Source organism: Haliotis rubra, unplaced genomic scaffold (genome assembly GCF_003918875.1).
Source record: "Haliotis rubra isolate DU_JTF1 unplaced genomic scaffold, ASM391887v1 Scf140, whole genome shotgun sequence".
Classification (NCBI taxonomy): Eukaryota; Metazoa; Mollusca; class Gastropoda; order Lepetellida; family Haliotidae; genus Haliotis; species Haliotis rubra.
Window position 1 is genome coordinate 1,373,846 of NW_025765337.1, and position 15,316 is coordinate 1,389,161.

The window sequence follows — 15,316 nt, forward strand, 5'->3', positions numbered from 1 at the left end:
GTTATATTTAGGAGCGTTCCTCTCGGTGCAGTGAATGTCATTATTTTACACTTATAATGTTGACTACTCCTCACTGGTCAGCTCTTCCAGTTGATGATGAACAATTGCCTGCGAAAAGTGACCATTACAACGTCACATCATATAACAAGAATAATTGACGATGACGTCATCAGCCGACCTAATCGGAATGGTTGGTCGAATTTGTAAGGACCGGAGCGAGTGAGTTTGTAAAGACAGGAGCAAGTGAGTTTGGACGTTTTGAACAGTGTTCAGATTATATGAGTACAGCCGCAAGTGGTGCAGGTCTTGACACTTTGGTGATGACAAACCTTGAAACATGATCGATACAGACCAGGGTTCGAACCCACGATCTTTCTGGCGTGCCCACTTCACACAGTGGCTGCACCTCAAACGACAGGTCCACCCGTAGTTTCTCTCATACATCCCTGAGCCGAACGTAATGGCTAGCGTAGTGGAACCAGCTGGGTGAACATTATACTATTGTGTCCTAGGTGTCCGTAACAATTTTACATCTTGGTGTCCGTGTTGGCCCTTTATGTTAGGTGTCTATATTCTACCTGGTTGTCCTTACTGTAACTAGGTGTCTGCATCATCAACAATAGGTGTCTGTATTTTACCTGTTGTCCTTACTGTAACTAGGTGTCTGCGTCATCAACAATACGTGTCTGTATTTTACCTGTTGTCCTTACTGTAACTAGGTGTCTGCGTCATCAACAGGTGTCTGTATTGTACCTGGTTGTCCTTACTGTAACTAGGTGTCTGCATCAACAATAGGTGTCTGTATTTTACCTGGTTGTCCTCACTGTAACTAGGTGTCTGTATCAACAATAGGTGTCTGTATTTTACCTGGTTGTCCTCACTGTAACTAGGTGTCTGTATCAACAATAGGTGTCTGTATTTTACCTGGTTGTCCTTACTGTAACTAGGTGTCTGCATCATCAACAATAGGTGTCTGTATTTTACCTGTTGTCCTTACTGTAACTAGGTGTCTGCATCATCAACAATAGGTGTCTGTATTTTACCTGTTGTCCTAACTGTAACTAGGTGTCTGTATCAACAATAGGTGTCTGTATTTTACCTGGTTGTCCTTACTGTAACTAGGTGTCTGTATCGTCAACATGTATCTGTATTGTACCTAGCTGTCCTTACTGTAACTAGGTGTCTGTATCATCAATAGGTGTCTGTATTGACACTTTGGTGATGACAAACCTTGAAACATGATCGATACAGACCAGGGTTCGAACCCACGATCTTTCTGGCGTGCCCACTTCACACAGTGGCTGCACCTCAAACGACAGGTCCACCCGTAGTTTCTCTCATACATCCCTGAGCCGAACGTAATGGCTAGCGTAGTGGAACCAGCTGGGTGAACATTATACTATTGTGTCCTAGGTGTCCGTAACAATTTTACATCTTGGTGTCCGTGTTGGCCCTTTATGTTAGGTGTCTATATTCTACCTGGTTGTCCTTACTGTAACTAGGTGTCTGCATCATCAACAATAGGTGTCTGTATTTTACCTGGTTGTCCTTACTGTAACTAGGTGTCTGCATCATCAACAATAGGTGTCTGTATCTTACCTGTTGTCCTTACTGTAACTAGGTGTCTGTATCATCAACAGGTGTCTGTATTGTACCTGGTTGTCCTTACTGTAACTAGGTGTCTGCATCATCAACAATAGGTGTCTGTATTTTACCTGGTTGTCCTTACTGTAACTAGGTGTCTGCGTCATCAACAATAGGTGTCTGTATTTTACCTGGTTGTCCTTACTGTAACTAGGTGTCTGCATCATCAACAATAGGTGTCTGTATTGTACCTGGTTGTCCTTACTGTAACTAGGTGTGTGCGTCATCAACAATAGGTGTCTGTATTTTACCTGTTGTCCTTACTGTAACTAGGTGTCTGCGTCATCAACAGGTGTTTGTATTGTACCTGGTTGTCCTTACTGTAACTAGGTGTCTGCATTATCTATAGGTTTCTGTATTTTACCTGTTGTTGTAACTTACTGTATCAACTAGGTGTCTGTATCACTGTAACTAGGTGTCTAGGTGTCTGTATTTTACCTGTTGTCCTTACTGTAACTAGGTGTCTGCATCATCATAGGTGTCATTTTACCTGGTTGTCCTTACAAACTAGGTGTCTGTATTTTACCTGTATTGTCCTTGTAACTAGGTGTCTGTAACATAATAGGTGTATTGTATGGTTGTCATCAACTAGGTGTGTCTGTATTTTACCTGGTTGTCCTTACTGTAACTAGGTGTCTGCATCATCAACATGTGTCTGTATTTTACCTGGTTGTCCTTACTGTAACTAGGTGTCTGTATCATCAACAGGTGTCTGTATTTTACCTGGTTGTCCTTACTGTAACTAGGTGTCTGTATCATCAACAGGTGTCTGTATTTTACCTGGTTGTCCTTACTGTAACTAGGTGTCTGCATCATCAACATGTGTCTGTATTTTACCTGGTTGTCCTTACTGTAACTAGGTGCCTGTATCATCAACAGGTGTCTGTATTGTACCTGGTTGTCCTTACTGTAACTAGGTGTCTGCATCATCAACAGGTGTCTGTATTTTACCTGGTTGTCCTTACTGTAACTAGGTGTCTGTATCATCAACAGGTGTCTGTATTTTACCTGTTGTCCTTACTGTAACTAGGTGTCTGCATCATCAACAGGTGTCTGTATTTTACCTGTTGTCCTTACTGTAACTAGGTGCCAGTGTCATCAATAGGTGTCTGTATTTTACCTGGTTGTCCTTACTGTAACTAGGTGCCTGTATCATCAACAGGTGTCTGTATTTTACCTGTTGTCCTTACTGTAACTAGGTGTCTGCATCATTAATAGGTGTCTGTATTTTACCTGTTTTCCTTACTGTAACTAGGTGCCTGTATCGTCAACATGTATCTGTATTTATACCTGTTGTCCTTACTGTAACTAGGCGTCTGCATCATCAACATGTGTCTGTATTTTACCTGTTGTCCTTACTGTAACTAGGTGCCTGTATCACCAACAGGTGTCTGTATTGTACCTGGTTGTCCTTACTGTAACTAGGTGTCTGTATCGTCAACATGTGTCTGTATTTTACCTGTTGTCCTTACTGTAACTAGGTGCCTGTATCACCAACAGGTGTCTGTATTGTACCTGGTTGTCCTTACATGACGGTACTGTACCTAGATAACTGAATTATCCGTTACGTCACAGTACTATAGCAAGATGGCCGTATTGTCTGTGACTTGACGGTACTGTACCTTAGATGACCGTATTGTCCGTGGCTTGACGGTACTGTACTTAGATGACCGTATTGTCCGTGACATGACTGTACTGTACCTAGATGACCGTATTGTCCGTGACATGACTGTACTGTACCTAGATGACCGTATTGTCTGTGACATGACGGTACTGTACCTAGATGATCGTATTGTCTGTGACATGACTGTACTGTACCTAGATGAGCGTATTGTCCGTGACATGACGGTACTGTACCTTGATGACCGTATTGTCCGTGTGATGACGGTACTGTACTTAGATGGCCGTATTGTCCGTGACATGACTGTACTGTACTTAGATGACCGTATTGTCCGTGACATGGCGGTATTGTACCTAGATGAGCATATTGTCCGTGACATGACGGTACTGTACCTAGATGACCGTATTGTCCGTGACATGACGCCACTGTACTTAGATGACCGTATTGTCATTGACATGACGGTACTGTACCTAGATGACCGTATTGTCTGTGACATGACGGTATTGTACGTAGATGACCGTATTATCCGTGACATGACGGTACTGTACCTAGATGAGCATATTGTCCGTGACATGACGGTACTGTACCTAGATGAGCGTATTGTCCGTGACATGACGGTACTGTACCAAGATGAGCGTATTGTCCGTGACATGACGGTACTGTACCTTGATGAGCGTATTGTCCGTGACATGACGGTACTCTACCTAAATGACCGTATTGTCCGTGACATGACGGTACTGTACCTAGATGACCGTATTGTCTGTGACATGACGGTATTGTACGTAGATGACCGTATTCTCCGTGACATGACGGTACTGTACCTAGATGAGCATATTGTCCATGACATGACGGTACTGTACCTAAATGAGCGTATTGTCCGTGACATGACGGTACTGTACCTAGATGAGCATATTGTCCGTGACATGACGGTACTGTACCTAGATGAGCGTATTGTCCGTGACATGACGGTACTGTACCTAGATGAGCGTATTGTCCGTGACATGACGGTACTGAACCTAGTTGACCGTATTGTCATTGACATGACGGTACTGTACCTAGATGAGCGTATTGTCCGTGACATGACGGTATTGTACCTAGATGACGGTATTGTCCATGGCATGACGGTACTGTATCTAGATGACCGTATTCTCCGTGACATGACGGTACCGAACCTAGATGACCGTATTGTCCATGGCATGGCGGTACTGTATCGCTCGACCTTCTGCATCACCAGAGACCCCCTATCATCATCCTCCGACCACTCTTGTTCAACCCATGTCTGCGCTTGCCAACACCGTAGACAAAGACAACCTTCTTTCTCATTATTCACGTCATATCAATGTCATCTAGCTGTAACCATGGCGACTGTAGGTGAACAATTAGACAGATATGACAGTACCACCTGCGAATGTACACGATTAAATCTGTTCATATTTGCTGATGAAGTATCAGTGTCGAGACGTCAAAGCTAATAGGAGATGAGAGTTTAACAAAGGCGGAAGTATCATCACGTTAATATTGAATTCTCATTATGTCCACACTGATAATTCGTTCATATACTCTGAAAAAAGAAAGGCATCATGTTTTCAAAATGACATGTCATGTTTGGAACATATTCTGTGTTTCACTGCCTCATTAACGTGTATTCTGCATGTTCCTTGAAGCCGAACCAGTCACACAACGGTGCTGTTTTCTAGTTTATAGAGCAATTCGCCTGAAGTCACGGAATTTGTCACAGTTCGTTTTCCAGAATGATTCAGTTATTGAAATGAACTTATGAAAATCGTCATGCCAGAACTCGCACTAATAATGCGATAAAATACTTATTGATAGACATGAAACTGGCGAATGACAAGTATCTGCAGCGAAGTACTTCAAAACTGTCAACAGCATAAAACATCACAAGATATTGCATAAGAACTAAAGGTAAACCGCCCGAGCAGCCCAGGGTTGGCTAATCCGGGTCCCTTTGTAACAGGACAAAACTCCTAAATGAGAGATAAAAGTACTGTATGTATTGGCGACGGAAGGTGTTTGTGGGTGTGGTGTGGTCGGGATAGTGTAACACAAGGAAGGTGTTTCTGGGTGTGGTATGGTCAGGATAGTGTAACACCAAGAAGGTGTTTGTGGGTGTGGTATGGTCTGTGTAGTGTAACACCATCAAGGTGTTTGTGGGTGTGGTATGGTCGGGGTAGTGTAACACCATCAAGGTGTTTGTGGGTGTGGTATGGTCGGGGTAGTGTAACAGCATGTAGGTGTTTGTAGGTGTGGTATGGTAGGGGTATTGTTACATCATCACGGTGTTTGTGGGTGTGGTATGATCGGGGTAGTGTAACAACATCTATGTGTTTGTGGAAGTGGTATGGTCGGGGCAGTGTAACACCATCACGGTGTTTGTGGGTGTGGTATGATCGGGGTAGTGTAACACCATCTAGGTGTTTGTGGGTGTGGTATGGTCTGGGTAGTGTAACAGCATCTAGGTGTTTGTGGGTGTGGTATGGTCTGTGTAGTGTAACACCAGGAAGGTGTTTGTGGGTGTGGTATGGTCGGGGTAGTGTAACACCATCAAGGTGTTTGTGGGTGTGGTATGGTCCGTGTAGTGTAACACCATCAAGGTGTTTGTGGGTGTGGTATGGTAGGGGTACTGTAACACCATCTAGGTGTTTGTGGGTGTGGTATGGTCTGGGTAATGTTACACCATCTAGGTGTTTGTGGGTCTGGTATGGTCGGGGTAGTGTTACACAAGGAAGGTGTTTTTGGGTGTGGTACGGTCGGGGTAGTGTAACACCAGGAAGGTGTTTGTGGGTGTGGTATGGTCGGGGTAGTGTAACACCATCTAGGTGTTTGTGGGTGTGGTATGGTCGGTGTAGTGTAACACCAGGAAGGTGTTTTTAGGTGTGGTATGTGCGGGGTTGTGTAACACCATCTAGGTGTTTGTGGGTGTGGTATGGTCGGGGTAGTGTAACACCATCAAGGTGTTTGTGGGTGTGGTATGGTCGGGGTAGTGTAACACCATCAAGGTGTTTGTGGGTGTGGTATGGTCGGGGTAGTGTAACACCATCTAGGTGTTTGTGGGTGTGGTATGGTCAGGGTAGTGTAACACCATCTAGGTGTTTGTGGGTGTGGTATGGTCTGGGTAGTGTAATACCATCTAGGTGTTTGTGGGTGTGATATGGTCGGGGTAGTGTAACACCATCACGGTGTTTGTGGGTGTTGTATGGTCGGGGTAGTGTAACACCAGGAAGGTGTTTGTGGGTGTGGTATGGTAGGGGTAGTGTAACACCATCTAGGTGTTTGTGGGTGTGGTATGGTAGGGGTAATGTTACACCATCTAGGTGTTTGTGGGTCTGGTATGGTCGGGGTAGTGTTACACCATCAAGGTGTTTGTGGGTGTTGTATAGTCTGGGTAGTGTAACACCATCTAGGTGTTTGTGGGTGTGGTATGGTGAGGGTAGTGTAACACCATCTAGGTGTTTGTGGGTGTGGTATGGTCTGGGTAGTGTGACACCATATAGGTGTTTGTGGGTGTGGTATGGTAGGGGTAGTGTAACACCATCTAGGTGTTTGTGGGTGTGGTATGGTCGGGGTAGTGTAACACCATCAAGGTGTTTGTGGGTGTGGTATGGTCTGTGTAGTGTAACACCATCTAGGTGTTTGTGGGTGTGGTGTGGTCTGTGTAGTGTAACACCATCTAGGTGTTTGTGGGTGTGGTGTGGTCTGTGTAGTGTAACACCATCTAAGTGTTTGTGGGTGTGGTATGGTCGGTGTAGTGTAACACCAGGAAGGTGTTTGTGGGTGTGGTATGGTCTGTGTAGTGTGACACCAGGAAGGTGTTTGTGGGTGTGGTATGGTCTGTGTAGTCTAACACAAGGAAGGTGTTTGTGGGTGTGGTATGTTAGGGGTAGTGTTACACCATCTAAGTGTTTGTGGGTGTGGTATGATCGGGGTAATGTTACACCATCTAGGTGTTTGTGGGTCTGGTATGGTCGGGGTAGTGTTACACCATCAAGGTGTTTGTGGGTGTGGTACGGTCGGGGTAGTGTAACACCAGGAAGGTGTTATTGGGTGTGGTACGGTCGTGAGAGTGTAACACCAGGAAGGTGTTTGTGGGTCTGGTATGGTCTGTGTAGTGTAACACAATCGAGGTGTTTGTGGGTGTGGTATGGTCAGGGTAGTGTAACATCATCTAGGTGTTTGTGGGTTTGGTATGGTCTGGGTAGTGTAACACCATCTAGGTTTTTGTGGGTGTGGTATGGTCTGGGTAGTGTAACACCATCAAGGTGTTTGTGGGTGTGGTATGGTCGGGATACTGTTACACCATCTAGGTGTTTGTAGGTGTGGTATGGTAGGGGTAGTGTAACACCATCTAGGTGTTTGTGGGTGTGGTATGGTAGGGGTAATGTTACACCATCTAGGTGTTTGTGGATGTGGTATGGCCGGGTAGTGTAACACCAGGAAGGTGTTTGTGGATGTGGTATGGCCGGGTAGTGTAACACCAGGAAGGTGTTTGTGGGTGTGGTATGGTCGGGGTAGTGTAACACCAGGAAGATGTTTGTGGGTGTGGTATGGTCGGGGTAGTGTAACACCATCTAGGTGTTTGTGGGTGTGGTATGGTAGGGGTAATGTTACACCATCTAGGTGTTTGTGGATGTGGTATGGCCGGGTAGTGTAACACCAGGAAGGTGTTTGTGGATGTGGTATGGCCGGGTAGTGTAACACCAGGAAGGTGTTTGTGGGTGTGGTATGGTCGGGGTAGTGTAACACCAGGAAGATGTTTGTGGGTGTTGTATGGTCGGGGTAGTGTAACACCATCACGGTGTTTGTGAGTGTGGTATGGTAGGCGTAGTGTAACACCAGGAAGGTGTTTGTGGGTGGGGTATGGTCTGGATAGTGTAACACCATCTAGGTGTTTGTGGGTGTGGTATGGTCGGGAAAGTGTAACACCATCACGGTGTTTGTGGGTGTGGTATGGTAGGAGTAGTGTAACACCAGGAAGGTGTTTGTGGGTATGGTATGGTCGGGATAGTGTAACACCAGGAAGATGTTTGTTGGTGTAGTATGGTAGGGGTAGCGTAACACCATCTAGGTGTTTTTGGGTGTGGTATGGTCGGGGTAGTGTAACACCATCTAGGTGTTTGTGGGTGTGGTATGGTCTGGGTAGTGTAACACCATCTAGGTGTTTGTGGGTGTGGTATGGTCGGGGTAGTATAACACCATCAAGGTGTTTGTGGGTGTGGTATGGTCTTGGTAGTGTAACACCATCTAGGTGTTTGTGGGTGTGGTATGGTCGGTGTAGTGTAACACCAGGAAGGTGGTTTTAGGTGTGGTATGTGCGGGGTAGTGTAACACCATCTACTTGTTTGTGGGTGTGGTATGGTCTGTGTAGTGTAACACCATCAAGGTGTTTGTGGGTGTGGTATGGTAGGGGTACTGTAACACCATTAGCTGTTTGTGGGTCTGGTATGGTCGGGGTAGTGTAACACCATCAAGGTGTTTGTGGGTGTGGTATGGTCTGTGTAGTGTAACACCATCGAGGTGTTTGTGGGTGTGGTTTGGTCTGGGTAGTGTAACACCATCTAGGTGTTTGTGGGTCTGGTATGGTCTGGGTAGTGTAATACCATCTAGGTGTTTGTGGGTGTGATATGGTCGGGGTAGTGTAACACCATCACGGTGTTTGTGGGTGTGGTATGGTAGGAGTAGTGTAACACCAGGAAGGTGTTTGTGGGTATGGTATGGTCGGGATAGTGTAACACCAGGAAGATGTTTGTTGGTGTAGTATGGTAGGGGTAGCGTAACACAATCTAGGTGTTTGTGGGTGTGGTATGGTCGGGGTAGTGTAACACCATCTAGGTGTTTGTGGGTGTGGTATGGTCTGGGTAGTGTAACACCATCTAGGTGTTTGTGGGTGTGGTATGGTCGGGGTAGTATAACAAGATCAAGGTGTTTGTGGGTGTGGTATGGTCTTGGTAGTGTAACACCATCTAGGTGTTTGTGGGTGTGGTATGGTCTGGGTAGTGTAATACCATCTAGGTGTTTTTGGGTGTGATATGGTCGGGGTAGTGTAACACCATCACGGTGTTTGTGGGTGTTGTATGGTCGGGGTAGTGTAACACCAGGAAGGTGTTTGTGGGTGTGGTATGGTAGGGGTAGTGTAACACCATCTAGGTGTTTGTGGGTGTGGTATGGTAGGGGGTAATGTAACACCATCTAGGTGTGTTTGTGGGTGTGGTATGGTCGGGGTAGTGTTACACCATCAAGGTGTTTGTGGGTGTTGTATGGTCTGGGTAGTGTAACACCATCTAGGTGTTTGTGGGTGTGGTATTTTCAGGGTAGTGTAACACCGTCTAGGTGTTTGTGGGTCTGGTATGGTCTGGGTAGTGTAACACCATCTAGGTGTTTGTGGGTGTGGTATGGTAGGGGTAGTGTAACACCATCAAGGTGTTTGTGAGTGTGGTATGGTCTGTGTAGTGTAACACCATCTAGGTGTTTGTTGGTGTGGTATGGTCTGTGTAGTGTAACACCATCTAGGTGTTTGTGGGTGTGGTGGTGGTCTGTGTGAGTGTAACACCATCTAGGTGTTTGTGGGTGTGGTATGGTGGTCGGAAGGTGTTTGTGGGTGTGTAGTATGGTCTGTGTTGTGTGACACCAGGAAGGTGTTTGTGGGTGTGGTATGGTCTGTGTAGTCTAACACAAGGAAGGTGTTTGTGGGTGTGGTATGTTAGGGGTAGTGTAACACCATCTAAGTGTTTGTGGGTGTGGTATGGTCGGTGTAATGTTACACCATCTAGGTGTTTGTGGGTGTGGTGTAATGGTCTGGGTCGGTGTAATGTACCCATCTAGGTGTTTGTGCGTGTGGTATGGTCTGGGGTAGTGTAACACCATCTAGGTGTTTGTGCGTGTGGTATGGTCTGTGTAGTGTAACACCATCTAGGTGTTTGTGGGTGTGGTATGGTCGGGATAGTGTAACACCATCACGGTGTTTGTGGGTGTGGTATGGTCGGGGTAGTGTAACACCAGGAAGGTGTTTGTGGGTGTGGTATGGTCTGTGCAGTGTAACACCAGGAAGGTGTTTGTGGGTGTTGTATGATCGGGATAGTGTAACACCAGGAAGATGTTTGTTGGTGTAGTATGGTAGGGGTAGCGTAACACCATCTAGGTGTTTGTGGGTGTGGTATGGTCGGGGTAGTGTAACACCATCTAGGTGTTTGTGGGTGTGGTATGGTCTGGGTAGTGTAACACCATCTAGGTGTTTGTGGGTGTGGTATCGTCAGAGTAGTGTAACACCATCTATGTGTTTGTGGGTGTGGTATGGTCAGGGTAGTGTAACATCACCTAGGTGTTTGTGGGTGTGGTATGGCCTGTGTAGTGTAACACCATCTAGGTGTTTATGGGTGTGGTATGGTAGGGGTAGTGTAACACCATGTAGGTGTTTGTGGGTGTTGTGTGGTCGGGGTAGTGTAACACCATCAAGGCGTTTGTGGGTGTGGTATGGTAGGGGTAGTGTAACACCATGTAGGTGTTTGTGAGTGTGGTATGGTCGGGGTAATGTTACACCATGCAGGTGTTTGTGGGTCTGGTATGGTCGGGGGTAGTGTTACACCAGGAAGGTGTTTGTGGGTGTGGTATGGTCGGAGTAGTGTCACACCAGGAAGGTGTTTGTGGGTGTGGTATGGTCTGTGTAGTGTAACACCAGGCAGGTCTTTGTGGGTGTGGTATGGTGGGGATAGTGTAACACGAGGAAGGTGTTTGTGGGTGTGGTATGGTAGGGGTAGTGTAACACCATCTAGGTGTTTGTGGGTGTGGTATGGTCGGGATAGTGTAACACCATCACGGTGTTTGTGGGTGTGGTATGGTCGGGGTAGTGTAACACCAGGAAGGTGTTTGTGGGTGTGGTATGGTCTGTGCAGTGTAACACCAGGAAGGTGTTTGTGGGTGTTGTATGATCGGGATAGTGTAACACCAGGAAGATGTTTGTTGGTGTAGTATGGTAGGGGTAGCGTAACACCATCTAGGTGTTTGTGGGTGTGTGGTATGGTCGGGGTAGTGTAACACCATCTAGGTGTTTGTGGGTGTGTGGTATGGTCTGGGTAGTGTAACACCATCTAGGTGTTTGTGGGTGTGGTATCGTCAGGGTAGTGTAACACCATCTATGTGTTTGTGGGTGTGGTATGGTCAGGGTAGTGTAACACCACCTAGGTGTTTGTGGGTGTGGTATGGTCTGTGTAGTGTAACACCATCTAGGTGTTTATGGGTGTGGTATGGTAGGGGTAGTGTAACACCATGTAGGTGTTTGTGGGTGTTGTGTGTCGGGGTAGTGTAACACCATCAAGGCGTTTTGTGGGTGTGGTATGGTAGGGGTAGTGTAACACCATGTAGGTGTTTGTGGTGTGGTATGGTCGGGGTAATGTTACACCATGCAGGTGTTTGTGGGTCTGGTATGGTCGGGGGTAGTGTTACACCAGGAAGGTGTTTGGGGTGTGGTATGGTCAGGTAGTGTCACACCAGGTATGTGTTTGTAGGTGTGGTATGGTCGGGGTAGTGTAACACCAGGAAGGTGTTTGTGGGTGTGGTAACACGAGGAAGGTGTGGTGGTGTGGTATGTGTAACACCATCATCTAGGTGTTTGTGGGTGTGGTATGGTCGGGATAGTGTAACACCAGGAAGGTGTTTGTGGGTATGGTATGGTCGGGGTAGTGTAACACCATCTAGGTGTTTGTGGGTGTGGTATGGTCGGGGTAGTGTAATACCATCAAGGTGTTTGTGGGTGTGGTATTTTTAGGGTAGTGGTACACGCTGTCTCAGATGAAGATCGAAATGATCCCAGAGATGTCCCAATGTCTGGAGAACGCGCTGGCCAAGGCAATATGTTGACGTTATCGTTGTGCAGGTATTGTCCAACAATTCGGGCGGTGTGAGGGTTGCGTTGTCGTGCTGCAAAATCACTCCTCTTTACTGTTGTCGAATAAAGGGCACCGCAATAGGTCTCAACACTTCATCCCTGAATCGGTGGGCATTACGATTTCCTCGGATGATGTCTCTGGCCACATATGCCGCCCCATACCCTGTCGCCGCCTCCATCGAACGGATGAACTTCTTGAACTTTCCTCTAAGTCGAAAAACTCTGCCATCGTTTCTGAACCGACTGAACCGACCTACATCTGTAAAGAACACTCTCCCAGGCACGTCGCTGCCAACGACTTACAGTTCGTAGTCTACATTGACGGTAAAGACGGGTCAAGACCATTCCGCGGAAGAAGCATTGGGCTCGTATACCAACCATACCAAGTCGTCGAAGAACTGTTTGTCTGCTGATGCGTGTCCTAGTGCTGTCGCCGCCGTTGACTTCGCCGTCATGAGGGTGTGGATCTGCCGGATGTAGCGGTCTTCGGCTGGTGTCGTGACTCTTTGTCTTCACGATTTGGGGCGGTCTTGGGCCTGGCCTGTTTGTTGGTATCGGTTTATCAATTTGCCGATGATGGCCCGGCAGCAGTTGATTGTTCATGCCAGATAAGGGGCGGTGGGGTAGCCTAGTGGTTAAAGCGTTGGCTCGTCACGCCGAAGACCCGGGTTCGATTCCCCACATGGGCACAATGTGTTAAGCCCATTTCTGGTGTCCCCCGCCGTGATATTGCTGGAATATTGCTAAAAGCGGCGTAAAACCAAACTCAGTCAGTCAGTCAGTCATGCCAGATAACGTTGTGAAGCCCCCATATTAGCCCTGTCTCGTTCATGCTTGCTCTGTCCAGCATCGGTTTTTATGCTAGAATCATGCACGTGCATTTTGACCAATGTCCCACAATTACGTTTTTCACGTATTGAATAGTACAGGATTTCTGCGAAGTTTTCAGACAGCTGTGTTGTTATCGGGACCATGTTTATTGGCGACTGTTTTCTGTTTGGGTTCAGTTTTTCTTTCCATAGTTACTGCAATTGTTTTGCCCGTTAGTTTATTTAGGTTTACTGTGATTAAAAATGTAGGTCAGGAAATGGACATCGGAACAAGACATACAAAACGTGTAATCACATTCAGAATCAATGTAGTATCAATTTACCGTTTCATACATTTCGACGCCGGGTGCGCCAGATGTTTACATTTCACGGTATTGACCCCGAGTGACTGCACGTCGCTATCTGTGCCACTTAACGGTTACACACAATTAAAATACAGTTGTATTCACACAACTCAGATTCAAATGTATACTCACAAATCATGTACAGTCGTATATACACAACTCAGATACAGTTGTACCCACACAATTCAGATATAATTGTATACACACAATTCGAATACAGTTGTATACACACAATTCAAATACAATTGGATACTGTTACGGTTAATAATTTGCCGTGACAAAAGGTTTAAGAGTCCCCTTTGAACCAGCAAAATAGAACACAGACAAGTCTAAAATATTCAATAATATATTGAATAAACAATGAGCAAACTACAATAAATGACAATACAGATTTCTAGTACAATGCAATTGAGTCACAAATCTGAAATATTGGGTCACAAATCTAAAATATTACCTCACCAGAGTCTTGGTATTTACAGTGAGAACAGATATACTGTTTGAAGGGTGCTTGCAATGACAGCAGTTGAGTAGACAAGCACGGTCGGTCTTGAAATGTTGAACAACTTGACGATGGCAGACATATGTGTATAAATCCAGTCATGTGAAATCCCATGTCGCACTACTCAACAACCAGCCTTTATATAGCTCTTACACAGTTCTCGAGCATTCTAGCAAAGCTAGGCAGCATCATTATCCACTCAGAATGTTATCGAAATCGGTGAAAAACTCCACGGCATGACCAGTCAACTAGTTACCAAGGGAGGCAACTCTGAGGCGCTAACAAACAGGCGTGCCGCTACAAATACTATTGCCATTGAACATATATGACGCGAGATGCGAGCCACAACCCACACTCAAAACTTTAAATATTGTGACCCATAATAACTATCACTTACTCAATGTCATATTACAAATGAAAAAAAACCCACCCTCGTAACAATACACACAATTCAAATACAATTGTATGCACGCAATTCAGATACAGTTGCATACATGCAATTCAGACACAGTTGTATACACACAATTCAAATACAGCTGTATACGCACTAATTCAGCTACAGTTGTATCCACATAATTCAGAAACAGTTGTATACACACAATTCAAATACAGCTGTACACGCACAATTCAGATACAGTTGTATCCTCACAATTCAGATGCAGTTGTATCCTCACAATTCAGATGCAGTTGTATCCTCACAATTCAAATACAGCTGTATCCTCACAATTCAGATACAGTTGTATCCTCACAATTCAGATACAGTTGTACACACACAATTCAGATACAGTTGTACACACACAATTCAGATACAGTTGTATCCACACAATTCAGATACAGTTGTACACACACAATTCAGATACAGTTGTACACTCACAATTCAGATACAGTTGTATCCACACAATTCAGATACAATTCTATCGACAAATGCTTTCTCCAACATTAAGCTGACCCGCCACCCTCCCTGCCACCCACCCTGCCACCCACTCACTCACTTACTCATATACATGACTTAATATGCAATTTTCAGGGCTTTTTGACGTGAACGTTAGTTCTCGCTGAATAGTTATTGTGGTTCCCATGAAAAGTATGTCATGGGTGGCGCTTACAGGTGGGTCCTGCCGGAGTAGCAGATGCTTATCAGTTGTCATCACAACTTGTAGACGGTTGATCAATAACTGACTATAAAACATCAATTGTGCGAATTTTTAGGTAATAAGTTAATTATATGTTCACGACCAGTTTTCATTTTGACACCTCGCTAGCTTGATATACCACCCGAAGCTGTGATCGAGTCCACACGTGCAGCACACCTGCAGATTGTACAGGTGTGTAATTGACTTCACTATCTATCACTGGTCCATCTCGTGGACTACAGATGGCTGATTCGTCCTTGGGTTTCAACATACTGGTTTCATTTTTCAGTAATATCTAAAAGACAGCAATGGCAGGCAGGCAGGTTATTAACTACAGTTATCATTA